This window comes from Scyliorhinus canicula, unplaced genomic scaffold (genome assembly GCF_902713615.1).
Source record: "Scyliorhinus canicula unplaced genomic scaffold, sScyCan1.1, whole genome shotgun sequence".
Taxonomy (NCBI): Eukaryota; Metazoa; Chordata; class Chondrichthyes; order Carcharhiniformes; family Scyliorhinidae; genus Scyliorhinus; species Scyliorhinus canicula.
In genome coordinates this window covers 332,052-348,046 of record NW_024055909.1, presented here as the reverse complement: position 1 = coordinate 348,046, position 15,995 = coordinate 332,052, and positions in this window count along the sequence as shown.

Sequence of the window (15,995 nt, the reverse complement as noted above, 5' to 3'; positions counted from 1 at the left end):
CGCCTGATCCTCCTCCGATTTCTCACAAAGCTTTCCGAACCTCTCCGAAGGTCGAATCAGAACTCCTCCCCTGCTGCCCGACTACGCCAATTGTAGTATCTTCGGATTTGAATCCAGTTTTATCTAATTTACGGTTGCCGGTTGTTGGTGAGACATTGCTGAAACTCAGTAGAAAAGCAAGTTAAAAACTTGTCAGGTGCAAATAAGAATTGTTTTATTGAAGTTCATTGGTTACAACTTGAAAATGATTTAAAAGGTAGTTTGTAGACAATTTGATTTTCTTCAAAGAATCACAGGAATTATCTTCTGAGACAATAGCCTGAACACAACTTTAAAAGTCAAAGGCTGAAGTCAAAGTATGAAAATGAAATAGGAATACAGAACTCTTTTCTAATTCTCTTCCTTTACTTTCTCTCTCTCTCTTTCTGCCTTGTTCTCTTTGTCTCTTTCCTGTCTCTTTCTCTCTGTGTCTTTCTGACTTTCTGTCTTCTTGTCTTTTCTCTTGTCTTTCTGACTTGTCTTTCTTCTCGTCTCTCGTCTTGTCTCTCGTCTAAAATGGTGGCCAAATCATCCATGGATATACTCTTTGATATCTGTCTTAAGCGATCCGATCACACCCCAATATAATCCTAATTGGTTTAAGCTATATTCAAAACACATTTGATTTGATAACAAGCCATCCATCCTCCCAATGCAACGCCACTTCCAATTGTTGCTTATCTGCAACAATTAAGACATTATGTCATCTCATGCTATTATTTCGAAAATATAAATGAAACTGTATTTTGACACAGTCTAAAATGTTTCAGCTTGCATACATTATGGAATGTGGTTCAGGCTGTTATCACAAGTGGCCAGAATTCAGAACAATGGAACCTTTGATTATACCACCTTAAAACCCATGGGATTTTGCTGCTGCCCTTGAAAGAATGTGATGTTTTTATCAGTGGTTCTGTTTTTCCCAAACACATGTCTGAGTTTGGAAGTTGTATATTTCTTTCATTTTAAAACTGGGATTTAATATTTCTGTCTTAAACAGTCTTCTTACCTATATTAAGTGTATTTAAAATACCTGACTTCTACAACTATACCCTAGTTAGGGCTAAGATTAGGGATAGAGTTATGGTTAAGATAAGGGTGAGGCCCAAAGGTCCAAGGCACAAAGCTCAAGGCCCAAGGTATTAGGGTGGGGATCAAGGACAGGGTCCCAGGTCAGGGTTTAAGGTTAAGGTCTAGACTCGGGGGTTAGGGTGTGTGGTCAGGGTATGATGAAAGACTGAGTAAGTGTTGTTATCGAGGAAATATGTATTCATGTTTGAAAATTCTGTTCATTTTGACCGTTCAAGGACTTTGTTCTAAGATTTTGAATCCAATGGGCGAGATTCTCCGCAAATGCGGAGAATCGTAAAGGCTGTTGTGGGACAGGCCGTCACCCACAGCAGCCTCCGCGCCCACTTCAGGGACCCGATTCTCCCACCCCGGGCGGGGCTAGGAGCGGGGCCCCGGGCGTCACACCGGCTGACTCGCACGATGACGTCAGCCGCGCATGCGCAGGTTGGACAGCACCAACACGCGCATGCGCGGTTGGCGTCTTTTCCCTCAGCCGCCCCGCAAGATGTGGCGGCTTGATCCTGCCGGGCGGCGGAGGGAAAAGAGTGCGTCCGTTACGGACGCAAGGCCCACGATCGGTGGGCACTGATCGCGGGCCTATGCCCGCCGAGCACGGCCGTGGTACTGCTGTGCCAATTGGGCCCCTAGATGCCCCAAACGGGCATCTGCCGCCCGTTTCACGATGGCAGCGACCAGGTGTGGTTGCTGCCGTGTTGAAACGGGAGTGTAGGCCCGGCCGCTCGGCCCATCGGCCTCGGACAATCGCCGCTGGCCGTAAAAAAACGGAGAGCGGCGATTCGTGGCGTGGGGGGGGGGAGAATAGCGGGAGGGCGTGAAAAATGTCGGGAGGCCCTCCCGCTATTCTCCCACCCGGCGTGGGGGGCAGAGAATCGCGCCCAATGTCTTTCACGTCTTTTTCTTTGTGGCGTTGACCATTTGCTATTTGCTTCTAAGCCTAAAATTTGTAATGCATCAAGGCCATACTCTATAAAATGCATGTTAATTAATTCATGTATTTTCTTTTTTTTTTAAATAATTTTTATTGAAAAATTTTGAATTTATACAACATCGAACCATAATAAAATACTAACAATAACAATAATGATAGCAACCATAAACATTCGCCCCTCCTCAATGAACAACACAACATATTAACAACAACTTAAATTAACACAATGTTAAGTTACATAACCGTAGAGAAAAAATATAGAAACTATAATAAGGGACACCCCCCCCCCCCCCCGGGTTGCTGCTGCTATTGACCAAGATACCTATCTTTGAGCCAGGAAGTCCAGAAAAGGCTGCCACCGTTTATAGAACCCTTGTATTGATCCTCTCAGGGCAAATTTGACCCTCTCCAGTTTTATAAATCCCGCCATGTCACTGATCCAGGTCTCCACACTTGGGGGCCTCGCGTCCTTCCACTACAGCAAGATCCTCCGCCGGGTTACTAGGGACGCAAAGGCCAGGACACCGGCCTCTTTCGCCTCCTGCACTCCCGGCTCCACCGCAACTCCAAACATCGCGAGTCCCCACCCTGGTTTGATCCTGGATCCAACCACCCTCGACGCCGTCCCCGCCACCCCCTTCCAGAATTCTTCCAGTGCTGGGCATGCCCAGAACATATGGGCATGGTTCGCTGGATTCCCCGAACACCTGGTACACCTGTCCTCACCCCTAAAGAACCTACTCATCCTAGTCCCGGACATGTGGGCCCGGTGCAGCACCTTAAATTGGATGAGGCTAAGCCTCGCACATGAGGAGGAAGAGTTGACTCTCTCCAAGGCATCCGCCCAAGTCCCGTCCTCTATCTGCCCCCAAGTTCCCCCTCCCATTTAGCCTTCAGCTCCTCCCCTGACGACTCCTCCACCTCCTGCATTACCTTATAGATGTCAGACACCTTCCCCTCTCGACCCACACCCACAAAAACACTCTGTCCATCGCCCCCCGCGAGGGCAGCAAAGGGAACTCCTCTACCTGTCGCCTAGCAAACGCCTTTACCTGCAAGTATCTGAACATGTTCCCTTGGGCGAGCCCAAATTTATCTTCCAGTTCCCCCAGGCCCGCAAACCTCCCGCCAATAAACAGGTCCCTCAATTTACTGATGTCCACCCTTTGCCACCCCCTAAATCCCCCATCATTGTTCCCCGGGATGAACCGATGATTTCCACCCAATGGAGCCTCCATCGAGCCCCCTGTTTCCCTCCTGTGCTGTCTCCACTGTCCCCAGATTCTTAGGGTCGCCGCCACCACCGGGCTCGTGGTATACCTCTTAGGAAAGAGCGGCAACGGCGCCGTTGCCAAGGCACCCAGGCTCGTACCTCTGCAAGACGCCATCTCCATTCTTTTCCACGCCCCCCCCATCACCCATTTACGCACCATTGACACATTGGCCACCCAATAGTACCCCAAAAGGTTGGGCAGCGCCAGCCCGCCTCTATCCCTCCCTCGCTCCAGGAAAACCCTCTTCACTCTCGGAGTCCCATGTGCCCACACAAAGCTCAAAATACTGCTAGTCACTCTCCTAAAGAAGGCCCTGGGGATGAAGATGGGCAGGCACTGAAAGAGGAACAAGAACCTCGGAAGCACCGTCATTTTGACGGACTGCACCCTCCCCGCCAACGACAATGGGAGCATGTCCCACCTCTTCAACTCCTCCTCCATCTGATCCACAAGTCTGGTGAAATTATGCTTGTGAAGAGTCCCCCAGTCCCTGGCCACCTGCACCCCCAGGTACCTAAAACTCTCCCCTGCCCTCCTAAGCGGGAGCCTACCAATTCCTTCCTCCTGGTCTCCAGGGTGCACCACAAACACCTCACTCTTGCCTAAATTTAGTTTATAGCCTGAAAAAGTCCCAAACTCAGCCAGCAGCTCCATCAGCCCCGGCCAGCGCCGGCCCTAGGGTTGCTGGCGCCCCGGGCAAGCTGAACTTCGGCGCCCTTACAAGTATAATTTTAAAAAATTTTCACAAGGAGAAAAACTGAAAATGTAGCATAAAGAGTTTATTACAATATTACAAAATCGAGGCATTCAAATCTGTACAGAATCTGAACAAACTGAGAAGCATACTATATTCCGTAAGTTCACGATGATAAAAACTGTAGCTGTAATGAATTTTCTCCTAATAAAAAGTATGAACAAATGAACAGATGCTGGAAAACATTTATTATCCTACCTAAAACATTTTTTTTCTAGCCTTTAGATGTGCAAATCTTTTCATGGCACTTTCTATATCTATCTTCTTTACAAGATCATTTTCTATTGACAAAATTGCCAAAGAATTTAATCTGTCTTGAGTCATGGACGACCGTAAGTATGTCTTTATAAGCTTTAGTTTACTAAAGCTTCTCTCTACGGTGGCCACAGTAATAGGTATTGTAAGCATTATTCTTAATGCAACCCACAGATTTGGCATGACAGCCTGTAACTTATTAGTGTTTATGAACCTAACGGCTTCTATTGGAAGCTTTACATCTTCAGGAAATAATTCTTTTGCAATATCCAGTTCAGTCAAGAGATCACATCCATTAATATCACTATTTTCTTGGTACCTTAACTTATCCTCCAAACCTTGACATGCTACTTTGAGTTTATTTTTATCTGGCAGATCTTTTAGGTTATTTAAAAATCCCCAAGTGTTATTGAAACTTTGTAACTGTTCAAATCTCTCTGATAAAGAATTAATAGCTCTGTCGAGTATTACATTGAACACATGATTTTTAAATCTTTTTTCTGGGTCATCTGCATTTGGAACCTCGTCAATGCACTCGTATTCAAACAGCCTCCTTTTTCTGCTTATTCTTTTACTTCTAAAAATGGGCTCTACATCTAATTCTGTAGCTAATTCTTTTGCTGACTCTAGTGCTTTTTCATATCCATTTGCACGATAATCAATTAAGTAATCAGTGACACTGTTCATTAATGAAACTGTGGTAGACAGTTCCACAGAGGTGTTCTGCATAGTTTTGCTGACAACATTTACTCTGCCTAAGACATCATACCAGACATTCATCATCACTAGGAAACTGTAATCTTCTATTTGTGTTACAAGAGTCTCTGCTTCATGTCGCATTGCAGGATCAGAAGCAGGCATTTCTGAAAGTTCATAAAGAGCTACTGGTCTTTTTGTTCTAGTCTGATGAGGAAGGCAGTTGCCTTTGAAACGTCCAGAATAAATCTGTCTACCAGTGTGGGTTTTCTTCATATAATGCTCTTCACGTTATTGTGATTTGTCCGTGTCTACATTTCAGCAGTTGTGCTGCCTAGCCTATGCAGCTCCTGGTCTTGAGTCCTGACAAGTTTAAGTAATCAGACGGTCCACAGTCTCAAGAAACAAAAAGACAACTGATGTGGCTTATGCCCAACCCAGGTGACCCCACCCCACCCACACCTTCCACTCTCACCTGACCTACGCCACATGTTGATATGCAAAGTCTTATAGACGAGGACGGTCACTATGCCCGTGTCCTCAGCCGCCCGCGACCCACCTTAGGTGACGTGTACAAGCTGACGGTTGTGGAAATTTCCTTGTCTTTGTCACGCACTCCTTGATGGCGCCCCCTAGCACATGGCGCCCCGGGCGACTGCCCGAGTTGCCGGTACCTTGAGCCGGCCCTGCCCCCGGCATCCCTCCCACCGGGTCTGCCACATACAGTAACAGGTCATCGGCATACAACGACACCCGATGTTCCTCCCCACCCCGCACCAAACCTCTCCACCTCCCTGAATCCCTCAACGCCATTGCCAACGGCTCGGTTGCCATTGCAAACAACAAGGGGGACAGGGGGCAACCCTGCCTGGTCCCTCGGTAAAGCAGGAAGTACTACGACCTCCTCCCATTCGTGGCCAAACACGCCATCGGGGCCTCATATAGCAGCCTCACCCATCTAATAAACCCTTCACCAAATCCAAACCTCCCCAACACCTCCCATAAGTACCCCCACTCCACTCTATCGAAGGCCTTCTCTGCATCCAGCGCCACCACTATCTCAGCCTCCCCCTCAATCGCCGGCATCATGATGACATTCAACAATCTCCGCACATTCGTGTTCAGCTGCCTTCCCTTCACAAACCCTGCCTGGTCCTCGTGTACAACCCCTGGCACACAGTCCTCTATCCTGGTGGCCAGGATTTTTGCCAGCACCTTGGCATCCACATTGAGGAGAGATATGGGCCTGTATGAACCACACTGCTGGGGGTCCTTGTCCCTCTTTAAGATTAATGAAATTAGCGCCCGCGACATCGTCGGGGGCAAAGTCCCCCCTTCCCACGCTTCATTAAGAGTCCGCACCAGCAAGGGGCCCACTAGGTCCACAAACCTTTTATAAAATTCCACCGGGAACCCATCTGGCCCCGGCGCCTTCCCTGACTGCATCTGCCCGATCCCCTTAACTAGCTCCTCCAGCTCAATCGGCGCACCCAACCCCTCCATCTGCTCCTCCTGCACCTTCGGGAAAGAAAGCCCATCGAGGAACCTCTCCATTCCCCTCCTCTCCCCCATTGGCTCCGACCGGTACAGTTCCCCGTAAAAGTCCTTGAAGACCTCATTAACCTCTACCCCCTTCCGCACCACATTCCCACTCTTGTCTCTCGCTCCAGCAATTTCCTTAGCCGCATCCCGCTTGCGGAGCTGATGAGCCAGCATCCAACTCGCCTTTTCACCATGTTCGTACACTGCCCCTTGTGCCTTCCTCCACTGTTCTCCGCCTTTCTAGTGGTCAGCAAATCAAATTCAGCCTGCTGGCTGCGCCTCTCCCCCAACAGTCCCTCCTCTGGTGCCTCTGAGTACCTCCTGTCTACCTCCAGCACCTTTCCCACCAGTCTATCCCTCTCCCTCCTCTCGCTCCTCTCCCTCTGTGCCCGGATCGATATCAGTTCCCCACGAATCACTGCCTTCAGGGCTTCCCAGACCATCCCCACCCGGACCTCCCCCGTATCATTCACCTCGAGGTACCCCTCAATACTTGCCCGGACCCTCCTACACACCTCCTCCTCCGCCAACAACCCCACATCCAACCGCCACAACGGGCGCTGGCCCCGCACCTCCCCCATCTCCAACTCTATCCAATGCGGAGCGTGGTCGGAGATTGCAATGGCCGAATATTCAGCCTCCTCCACTCTCGAAATCAGTCCCCTACTCACCACGAAGAAGTCTATCCGAGAATATACCCTATGTACGTGGGAGAAGAAAGAGTACTCCCGTGCCCTCGGCCTCACAAACCTCCATGGATCCACCCCTCCCATCTGGTCCATAAACCCTCTCAGTACCTTGGCCGCCGCCGGCCTCCTACCCGTCCTAGAGCTGGACCGATCCAGTGAAGGATCCAACACCGTATTGAAGTCCCCCCCATAATCAGACCTCCCGCCTCTAGATCCAGGACCCGTCCCAGCATACGCCTCATAAAGCCCGCATCGTCCCAATTTGGGGCATACACACTAGCAAGTACCACCTTCTCACCCTGTAGCCTGCCCCTAACCATAACATACCTACCCCCCTTATCCGCCACCACCTCAGATGCCTCAAACGACACATTTTTCCCCACCAGAATCGCCACTGCCCGGTTCTTCACATCCAACCCAGAGTGGAAAACCTGCCCCACCCACCCCTTCCTCAGACGGACTTGGTCCGCCACCTTCAGGTGGGTCTCCTGAAGCATTGCCACATCTGCCTTTAGCCCCCTCAGATGAGCAAGTACCCTCGACCGCTTCACCGGCCCATTCAATCCTCTCGCATTCCAGGTGACCAACCGGATCAGAGGGCGTCCCGCCCCCTCCCCCGTCGACTAGCCATAGCCCGTCGACTGCCCGCCCCAGACCAGCACCCCCCGCTGACCCAGTCCCCACAGCAACAACACCTCACCTCTAGCCCCCACCAGCTCCTTCTTGACCCTACTAGCAGCAACCCGGTATTCCCCTTTCCCCCCCCTCCCTTCCCCCCCAGGCTAGGAACCCTCCCAGCCACGAACCGTCCTCCATTGTACTTCCGTGGGTCAGCTAACTTCTGCTGACCCCGGAAACTCCCGCCAATAGCCCGATCCCTCCCGAAGTGGGATGATCCCCCAATCTATCCCTCCTCCAGGCACCGCTCCAGCGCGGGGAAGAACCAGTTAAGGCCCCGCCTCCCCCGTCACCGTCTCCACCCCCCAGCCCCGCAGCGCGGGAAACCAGAGGAAAGCCCGCGCTTTCGCCCTGCCCCACCACACCCTTCTGACGCAGCTCCCAAATATCAGCCCCACTCCATACCCCCACTCCGACATAGAATACAACAGACCCCCCGACCCTCCCCGCAAGATACACAGCCCAAACAATGCCCCAAGCACAAAAACAAAAACATAGCAGCACAACCCCTCCGTAAATAACCATATCAAAATTGCAAAAGTACTAAAACAAGAAGAGAAACACAGAAGAAAAAGAGAACACAGCAACAGCAGTATCCAGCACTAATATATTACAGCCGACCTCGCAACCCCCAACCCCTAGTTCAAATCCAGTTTCTCCGTCCGCACGAAGGCCCACGCTTCCTCCGGGGAATCAAAATAATGGTGCCGGTCCGAATAAGTTACCCACAGGCGCGCGGGCTGCAACATTCCGAACTTTATCTTTTTTCAATAAAGCACCTCTTACGTCCGATTAAATCCGGACCGCCGCTTAGCCACCTCCGCACTCCAATCCTGGTAGATCCGCACTACCCCATTCTCCCACTTGCTGCTCTTCACCTTCTTGGCCCAGCGCAGCACACAATCCCGATCACTGAACCGGTGGAACCTCACCAGCACCGCACGCGGGGGTTCATTCTCCTTAGGCCTCCTGGCCAGCACCCTGTGCGCTCCCTCCAGCTCCAAGGGCAGATGGAGAGACCCGGCCCCCACTAGCAAGTTCAGCACTACAGCCACGTAGGCTGTCAGGTCCGACCCCTCCAGCCCCTCCGCAAGGCCCAGGATCCGCAGGTTTTTCCGCCTCATGCGGTGATCCAGGTCCTCGAAGCGTTCCTGCCACTTCTTGTGGAGTGCCTCGTGCCCCTCCACCTTACTCAAGAGGACCATGGCCTCCTCCTCTCGTTCAGTGGCCTGTGTCTGCAACTCCTTGATGGCAGCACCCTGGGTGGACTGAATCTCTGACAGCCTTCTGTTCGTTTCCTGCAGAGATCTCAGTACCTCATCCTTGAATTCTTTAAAGCAGCGCAGGAGATCAGTTTGTTGCTCCTGGGCCCACAGCCTCCACTCCTCTGGGGCTCCCCCGGCCGCCATCTTGGATTCCTTCCCCCGTTTTTTCTGAGGAGCTGCTGCCGTTTTTTTCCCCCTTTCCACTCCGAGTTCGAGGCATGGACTGCGGGGAAAGTCGTTCAGCGCACCTTCCCCCACCGGGAGACATCGAGAAATTTCCGTTTTGGGCTCTCAAAAGAGCCGAAAAGTCTCTTTAAAACGGGAGCTCTCAAATGTGTGGCTTCCTACTCCATCACAGCCACCGGAAGTCTCCGTGTTTGTGTATTTTAAGGAGTATATATAACTTCCTTAGTTCGTCCTGTTGTCCCCTCAGATATTCCATCCGTTTGGCTAATGTATCTGCAGTCTGAGTTCTTCCAGTCTGTCTCCAATTCTCCTTCCTGTCTTGGGAATATGGGTCTAGATAGCTTGGTGTTGTGATTCATGTTGTTTAGTTCCCTATCTGTCTCCAGCAGATATTGTTGTCTCTCGATAATGACTGTGCTGTTGTCCTTGTCTTCTGGTCTTATGAACAGATCAGTGTTGGGTCCAAACTCGCGGATTGTCTGTCCTTCTCTCCGGGTGAGATTGTGTTTGTCTCTCGTATTTCACTACTGTGACAGGGCAGAGACCTGATTGAAGGGATTAAAACATGAGAGTTCTTGAAAAGATGGGTAAGGATTTGGCAGGTGACAACAAGTTCAAAGAGTTTGGAGAGGATTGAGCGGACTCAGACAGGTATTCTGTCTGTCATAGATGGCAAAGTGGATGAATGAGTGGGAGCTGGAGAAAGCTGGTGTTCGGAGGAACCTGTTTGAGGCACTGATATCAAGGAAGCTCACGTATTTTGGACATGCGTTGTGAATAGGAAGGGAGTGTTTGGACAAAGAGGCAATGCCAGGCACCTGGAAACTGTGTACAAGGAAAGCCCAAAGGTGGCCTGGGTGGATAATGTCAGAATGTGGACTGGCCTCTCGATGGGACGGGCAGTGAGAGCAGCGGAGAAATCAGTGAGAAAGACTGTCTAGACAGCGGCCAACACTCGGAATGAGGACGGATGAAAGACAAAAGGACACCTTTTGCGGTAGACGAAAGACTATTTACTAAACAGGATAAAATTAATGTACTATATCTGCATTTGCAGATCATTGCAGTGGAAACGTGCTCTTGCTCAAAGAGAATCAGTTCACTGGAGTGAAAATTGGAAGACCGACCAGTCGAGAGGGAAACCCTCTGACCTTCCCTGATCACCAAATGTCAGAGTGAACATGGTTCAGTCCTGGATGTGATTAACAGCAGAATCCAACCCCTCTAATTACTTGTGAACTCGCTGGTGCCTCCGCAGATAGGATGCATTTCTGCATCCTATCCTACACACGGAGCATATAAACGGCTTCTCATCAGTGTGAACTCGCTGGTGTGTCAGCAGGTTGGATGAATTGATAAATCCCTTGCCACACACGGAGCAGGTGAATGGTCTTTCCCCAGTGTGAACTCGCTGGTGTGTCAGCAGGTTGGATGAATTGGTAAATCCCTTGCCACACACGGAGCAGGTGAATGGTCTTTCCCCTGTGTGAACTCGCTGGTGTGTCAGCAGGTTGGATAAAATAGTAAATCCCTTCTCACAGACAGAGCAGGAGAATGGTCTCTCCCCAGTGTGAACTCTCTGGTGTATCAGCAGGTTGGATGAATTAGTGAACCCCTTCCCACACAGTAAGCAGGTGAATAGTCTCACCCCAGTGTGAATTTGCTGATGTGCCATTAGGCAGGATGAATCTCTGAATCCTTTCCCACATTCGGAGCAGGTGGATGGTCTCTCCCCAGTGTGAACTCGCTGATGTCTCAGCTGGCTGGATGAATTAGTAAATCCCTTCCCACACACTGAGCAGGTAAATGGTTTCTCCCCGGTATGAACTCGCTGATGTGTTAGCAGGCTGGATGAATCTGTGAATCCTTTGCCACACATGGAGCAGGTGAATGGTCTTTCCCCAGAGTGAACTCGATGATGTCTCAACAAGTCAGACGAATTAGTAAATCCCTTCCCACACTGAGAGCAGGTGAACGGTCTCTCCCCAGTGTGAACTCTCTGGTGTATCAGCAGGTTGGATGAATTAGTGAATCCCTTCCCACACAGTAAGCAGGTGAATGGTCTCACCCCAGTGTGAATTTGCTGATGTGCCATTAGGCAGGATGAATCTCTGAATCCTTTCCCACAGACGGAGCAGGTGGATGGTCTCTCACCAGTGTGAACTCGCTGATGTCTCAGCTGGTTGGATGAATTAGTAAATCCCTTCCCACACACTGAGCAGGTAAATGGCTTCTCCCCGGTGTGAACTCGCTGATGTTTTAGCAGGCTGGATGAATCTCTGAATCCTTTGCCACACATGGAGCAGATGAATGGGCTCGCCCCAGAGTGAACTCGATGATGTCTCAACAAGTCAGACGAATTAGTAAATCCCTTCCCACAATGAGAGCAGGTGAATGGTCTCTCCCCAGTGTGAGTACGCCGATGAGTTTCCAGCTCAGATGGGAAAGTGAATCCCTTCCCACAATCTCCACATTTCCATGGTTTCCTCATAGTGCTGGTGTCCGTGTCTCGGTGCTTTTCCAGTCACACTGATCGTAAAATGGCCGAATGACGCCGTCAGATCTTGCTTTTAATATTCTATTAAAGGAGATTAGAAATGTCATCACTATCAGTACAGCTCACAAATTCAGAACAGATAATTGACACTGTGAAACATGCTTTCCTATCTCATTCCCCAAATGCTGTAACTTTCCACCCACTGCTCCGAATATATTTAATGATGCAGCCTCCACTGTTCTCTGGGGAAGAGAATTGCAAAAACTAACCACCCTCTGAGGGAAGAAATTTCTCCTCATTCACCCGAGGAAGGAGCTGTGCTCCGAAAGCCAGCCATTCAAAACAAACCTGTTGGACTTTAACCCGGTGTTCTAAGACTTCGTACTGTGCCCACCCCCGCCCAACGCTGGCATCTCCATATCATATAAAGAGGGCGCCCGTATTTCGCACCTTTCATTTACTCAAACATTTTCTCTCCTGGTCACCGGGACCCTGAATCTGCTGCTCCGCAAAAATGACCGCGCATGCGCCCCGCTCCCTGTTGAACAGAGATGGCGCCGCTGGAACTGGGCCTTTCCCGGATAGAACCTCCGCAGCTGCAAACTCGGGACATGCAGGATCTGATTCCGGCCGTGGGGCCTGTACCTGTTGTTTATGAAGCCTCCGTTCCCTCTCCACCCGGACTCACAGCTCCATTACTCACTCCGCCTCACCGACTCTAACCCACCACAAAGGCGCTCCAGCAAGGACAGGGCTCCGAACAAAGTGACAATGCGCATGCTCCAGATACAGCCTCCACTGCGCATGCACCGGAGACACCACTGCGCATGCTCCGGATACAGCACTGCGCCTGCTCACTGGCCTCCTGTGGAGTGAATAGGGCACATTCACAACCGCAGGGAATGATTGGTAATAGTCCTACCAATCAAATCCGAAACACTCAACCAAATAACTTTGTTACGATTTGAGATTAATTAATTAAAAATCTCAAATTGTGAATTGGTGATCTACTATGTTCCGTTTTCTCAGTGTTCTCTTGTGTGACCACGCAGAGGTGTTCAAGCTTCTATGCTGTTTCCTCTCTTACCTCCTCTCATGGTACTGACTCTGGCTGGGTTCAATCGCGCCGTCACTGGTCCCTCTCGCTTTCTCGCTCTATTCCTGATACTGAATATTCAGTGTTTCACAGAATGATACTGCATGAATGGAAGTCGTTTGGCCCATTAGACTTGTACTGGCTCTTTGGAAGATCTCTTCATTGAATCCCACAGCCCTGCTGGCAGAGTGAGAACAATGTGTATCTGCTGTTTTCCAATTGGATTGTTCATAGTCACATTCACCCCTGTGGAAAACAATGATTTGCCCGTTTTCTTTTAGAATGCCCAATTCATTTTTTCAATTAAGGGACAATTTAGCGTGGCCAATCTACCTACCCTGCACATCTTTGGGTTGTGGGGGCGAAACCCATGCAAACACGGGAGAATGTGCAAACTCCACACCATCACAGCATTTAGCCTATCAATCTGAGGACATCATCATTATTATTGCCCTTGAAACTGTTGACAGAATCAACCACAATTCTGAAAGCTCCATTAGTTGTAACACTCTCAGTGAAAACATATTTATCAAGCAAAAAAACACACAGCTTCTCCACAGCAGAAAGGAAACCACTCACACACCAGTCCAAACTCTGAATGATTTCGGATGTTGCTAGTAATTGTCCAGAACTAGTTGTTATTTGCGAGGTGAAGGTACATCAGTAGCAGGAGTTGGTGAAGAGGGTGATGGTAATAACCAGGCAGTCTGACTCACCAGGAATGCTGCTCCAGAGGAAGGTCCATGGGATCCACCCAAATTACAATCATTGGCATCGGTATGACAGACTCCAGATAAACCTGATTTAAAACACTTGTCAGGACCCATACCCTAGCGTGAGAATGGTAAAGAGGTGATAGACTTTCCCTTATCTCTCACAGCAAGGACTCACCCATCCTACACGATGAGGTTTTCTATCACAAAGAGGCTCTAATTCGATTTGGGTCACATCTGGATGTCTTACAAAAAGATTTTTTGTTTAGGGATCAAATTGGGTGAGTGTTTCACTTTCATGTCCCCATATGCTCATAATTAGTACTGGTGGCTGAGGAAACACCAGGATGTTTATCAGCACCTGAACCTGTGTCCAAACTAATCCGGTCATGCAGCAGGAAGACTAATTGGGAAGTTCCACATGATGGTCGGGATAAATTGGGAAGAACAAGTCTTTTATGGGCTATTCAGAACTGAGGGAAGGAAGCACGGTATATATCTTACTATGGAAATAAGTGTGTCAGGTACAAAATTTAAGAAGTCTGATAACTAGATTGAGAATAAGTACTATGTTTGATTTTATCCAAAAGGGACTAGATGTGGATGGTCACCATGCTCGTGGGCAATGTCATACGATCACCACTCTTCAAATTTTCCTTTCTGACCTCCAGCCAGGTAATATTAAACATTTAGGTTGGAAAGTCAAACATCTGGTTCAGGGGAAGGTGCTCCTACAAACGATTCACTAGGATAGTTCCCTCCATGCTTGAATTGAAATTACCTATTGTTGCCTGTCCCTGGGTCTCCTGTTGTTAGTTGGAAGAAGTCCTCCATGGACCACCGTTGGAATATTGTGTACAGTTCTGTGGTCCAGTTAGTGTCTCATATAAGTTTAGCATAACCAGCTTGCTACTGTACTCCATGCCCTTATTATTGAATATTATAATAACCTTTAATAATTTTTATTGAAACAAGTAGGCTTACATTAACACTGCAACGATGTTACAGTGAAAAGTTCCTAGTCACCACATTCTGGCACCTGTTCGGGTTCACGGAAGGAGAATTCAGAATGTGGAATTCACCGAACAAGCACATCTTTCGGGAATTGTGGGAGACAACTGGAGCACCCAGAGGGAAGCCATGCAGACACAGGGAGAGCGTGCGGACTTCACACAGACAGTGACCCAGATGGGAACCGAACCTGGAGCTGTGAACAACTGTGCTACCGTGCTGACCCATATGCCTTAACTGTTGTCTTCACCTATCCTACCACCTTTAATGACCTCTGCTCCTGTACCCCACGATGGCACAGTGATTAGCACTGGTGCTTCACAGCACCAGGGACGCGGGTTTGATTCCGGCGAAACCTCTCAGCCGAGTCCAGCATCGGCACTGCGCATGCTCCACATCACCATGCCCGGGGAGTGATTGACGGCAGCTCTAGACCAATAGAAAGAAACTGGCGGGGCTGGAGGACCCAACCCCTCCTCCAACCAATCAGAGTGAATCAGGGACGTGACTGAGCCCCAATCACCATCCTGTATTAGAGCATGCGCAGTGCCGATATAAGTTCAGGATTTTGGCGGTCGGGTGGAAATTATCAGCCGGTCAATTTCAGATCGGTGAGTCATAAGGGAGAGATGGAGCCAGTGGATGGGTCGGGAGGTTTCATAAACACTCCGTGTCGGCCCTAAATTCGGATTACGAAGCTCGGATATGGGAGTTGAATTGGCGATCGCTGTTCGGGCTTTTCCCCGAGACAGGCCCGGGTGGCCGGGCGCATGCGGAGGGAGTGAAGGCCCGGCTTTGCTCCGCCTCCCATTCACTCTGATTGGCTGGAGGACCAGCCGCCCTTGTTCGGTCCTCCAGATCCGCCCCCTCTTTCTATTGGTCCGAACCCGCCGTCAATCAGTCCCTGGGCATTGTGACACTGATGTGGAGATGCCGGTGTTGGAAGTCTGACACCAGGTTAATGTCCAATAGGTTTGTTTCAAATCACTAGTTTTTGGAGCACTGCTCCTTCCTCAGGTGAATGAAGAGGTATGTTCCAGAAATATATACATAGGGAAAGTCAAAGATGCCAGACAATGCTTTGAATGCGAGCATTTGCAGGTAATTAAGTCTTGACAGATCCAGAGAGAGGGGGAATCCAGGTTAAAGAGGTGTGAATTGTCTCAAGCTTGGACAGTTGGTAGCATTTTGCAAGCCCAGGCCAGATGGTGGGGGGTTGAATGTAATGTGACATGAATCCAAGGTCCCGGTTGAGGCCGTACTCATGTGTGCGGGACTTG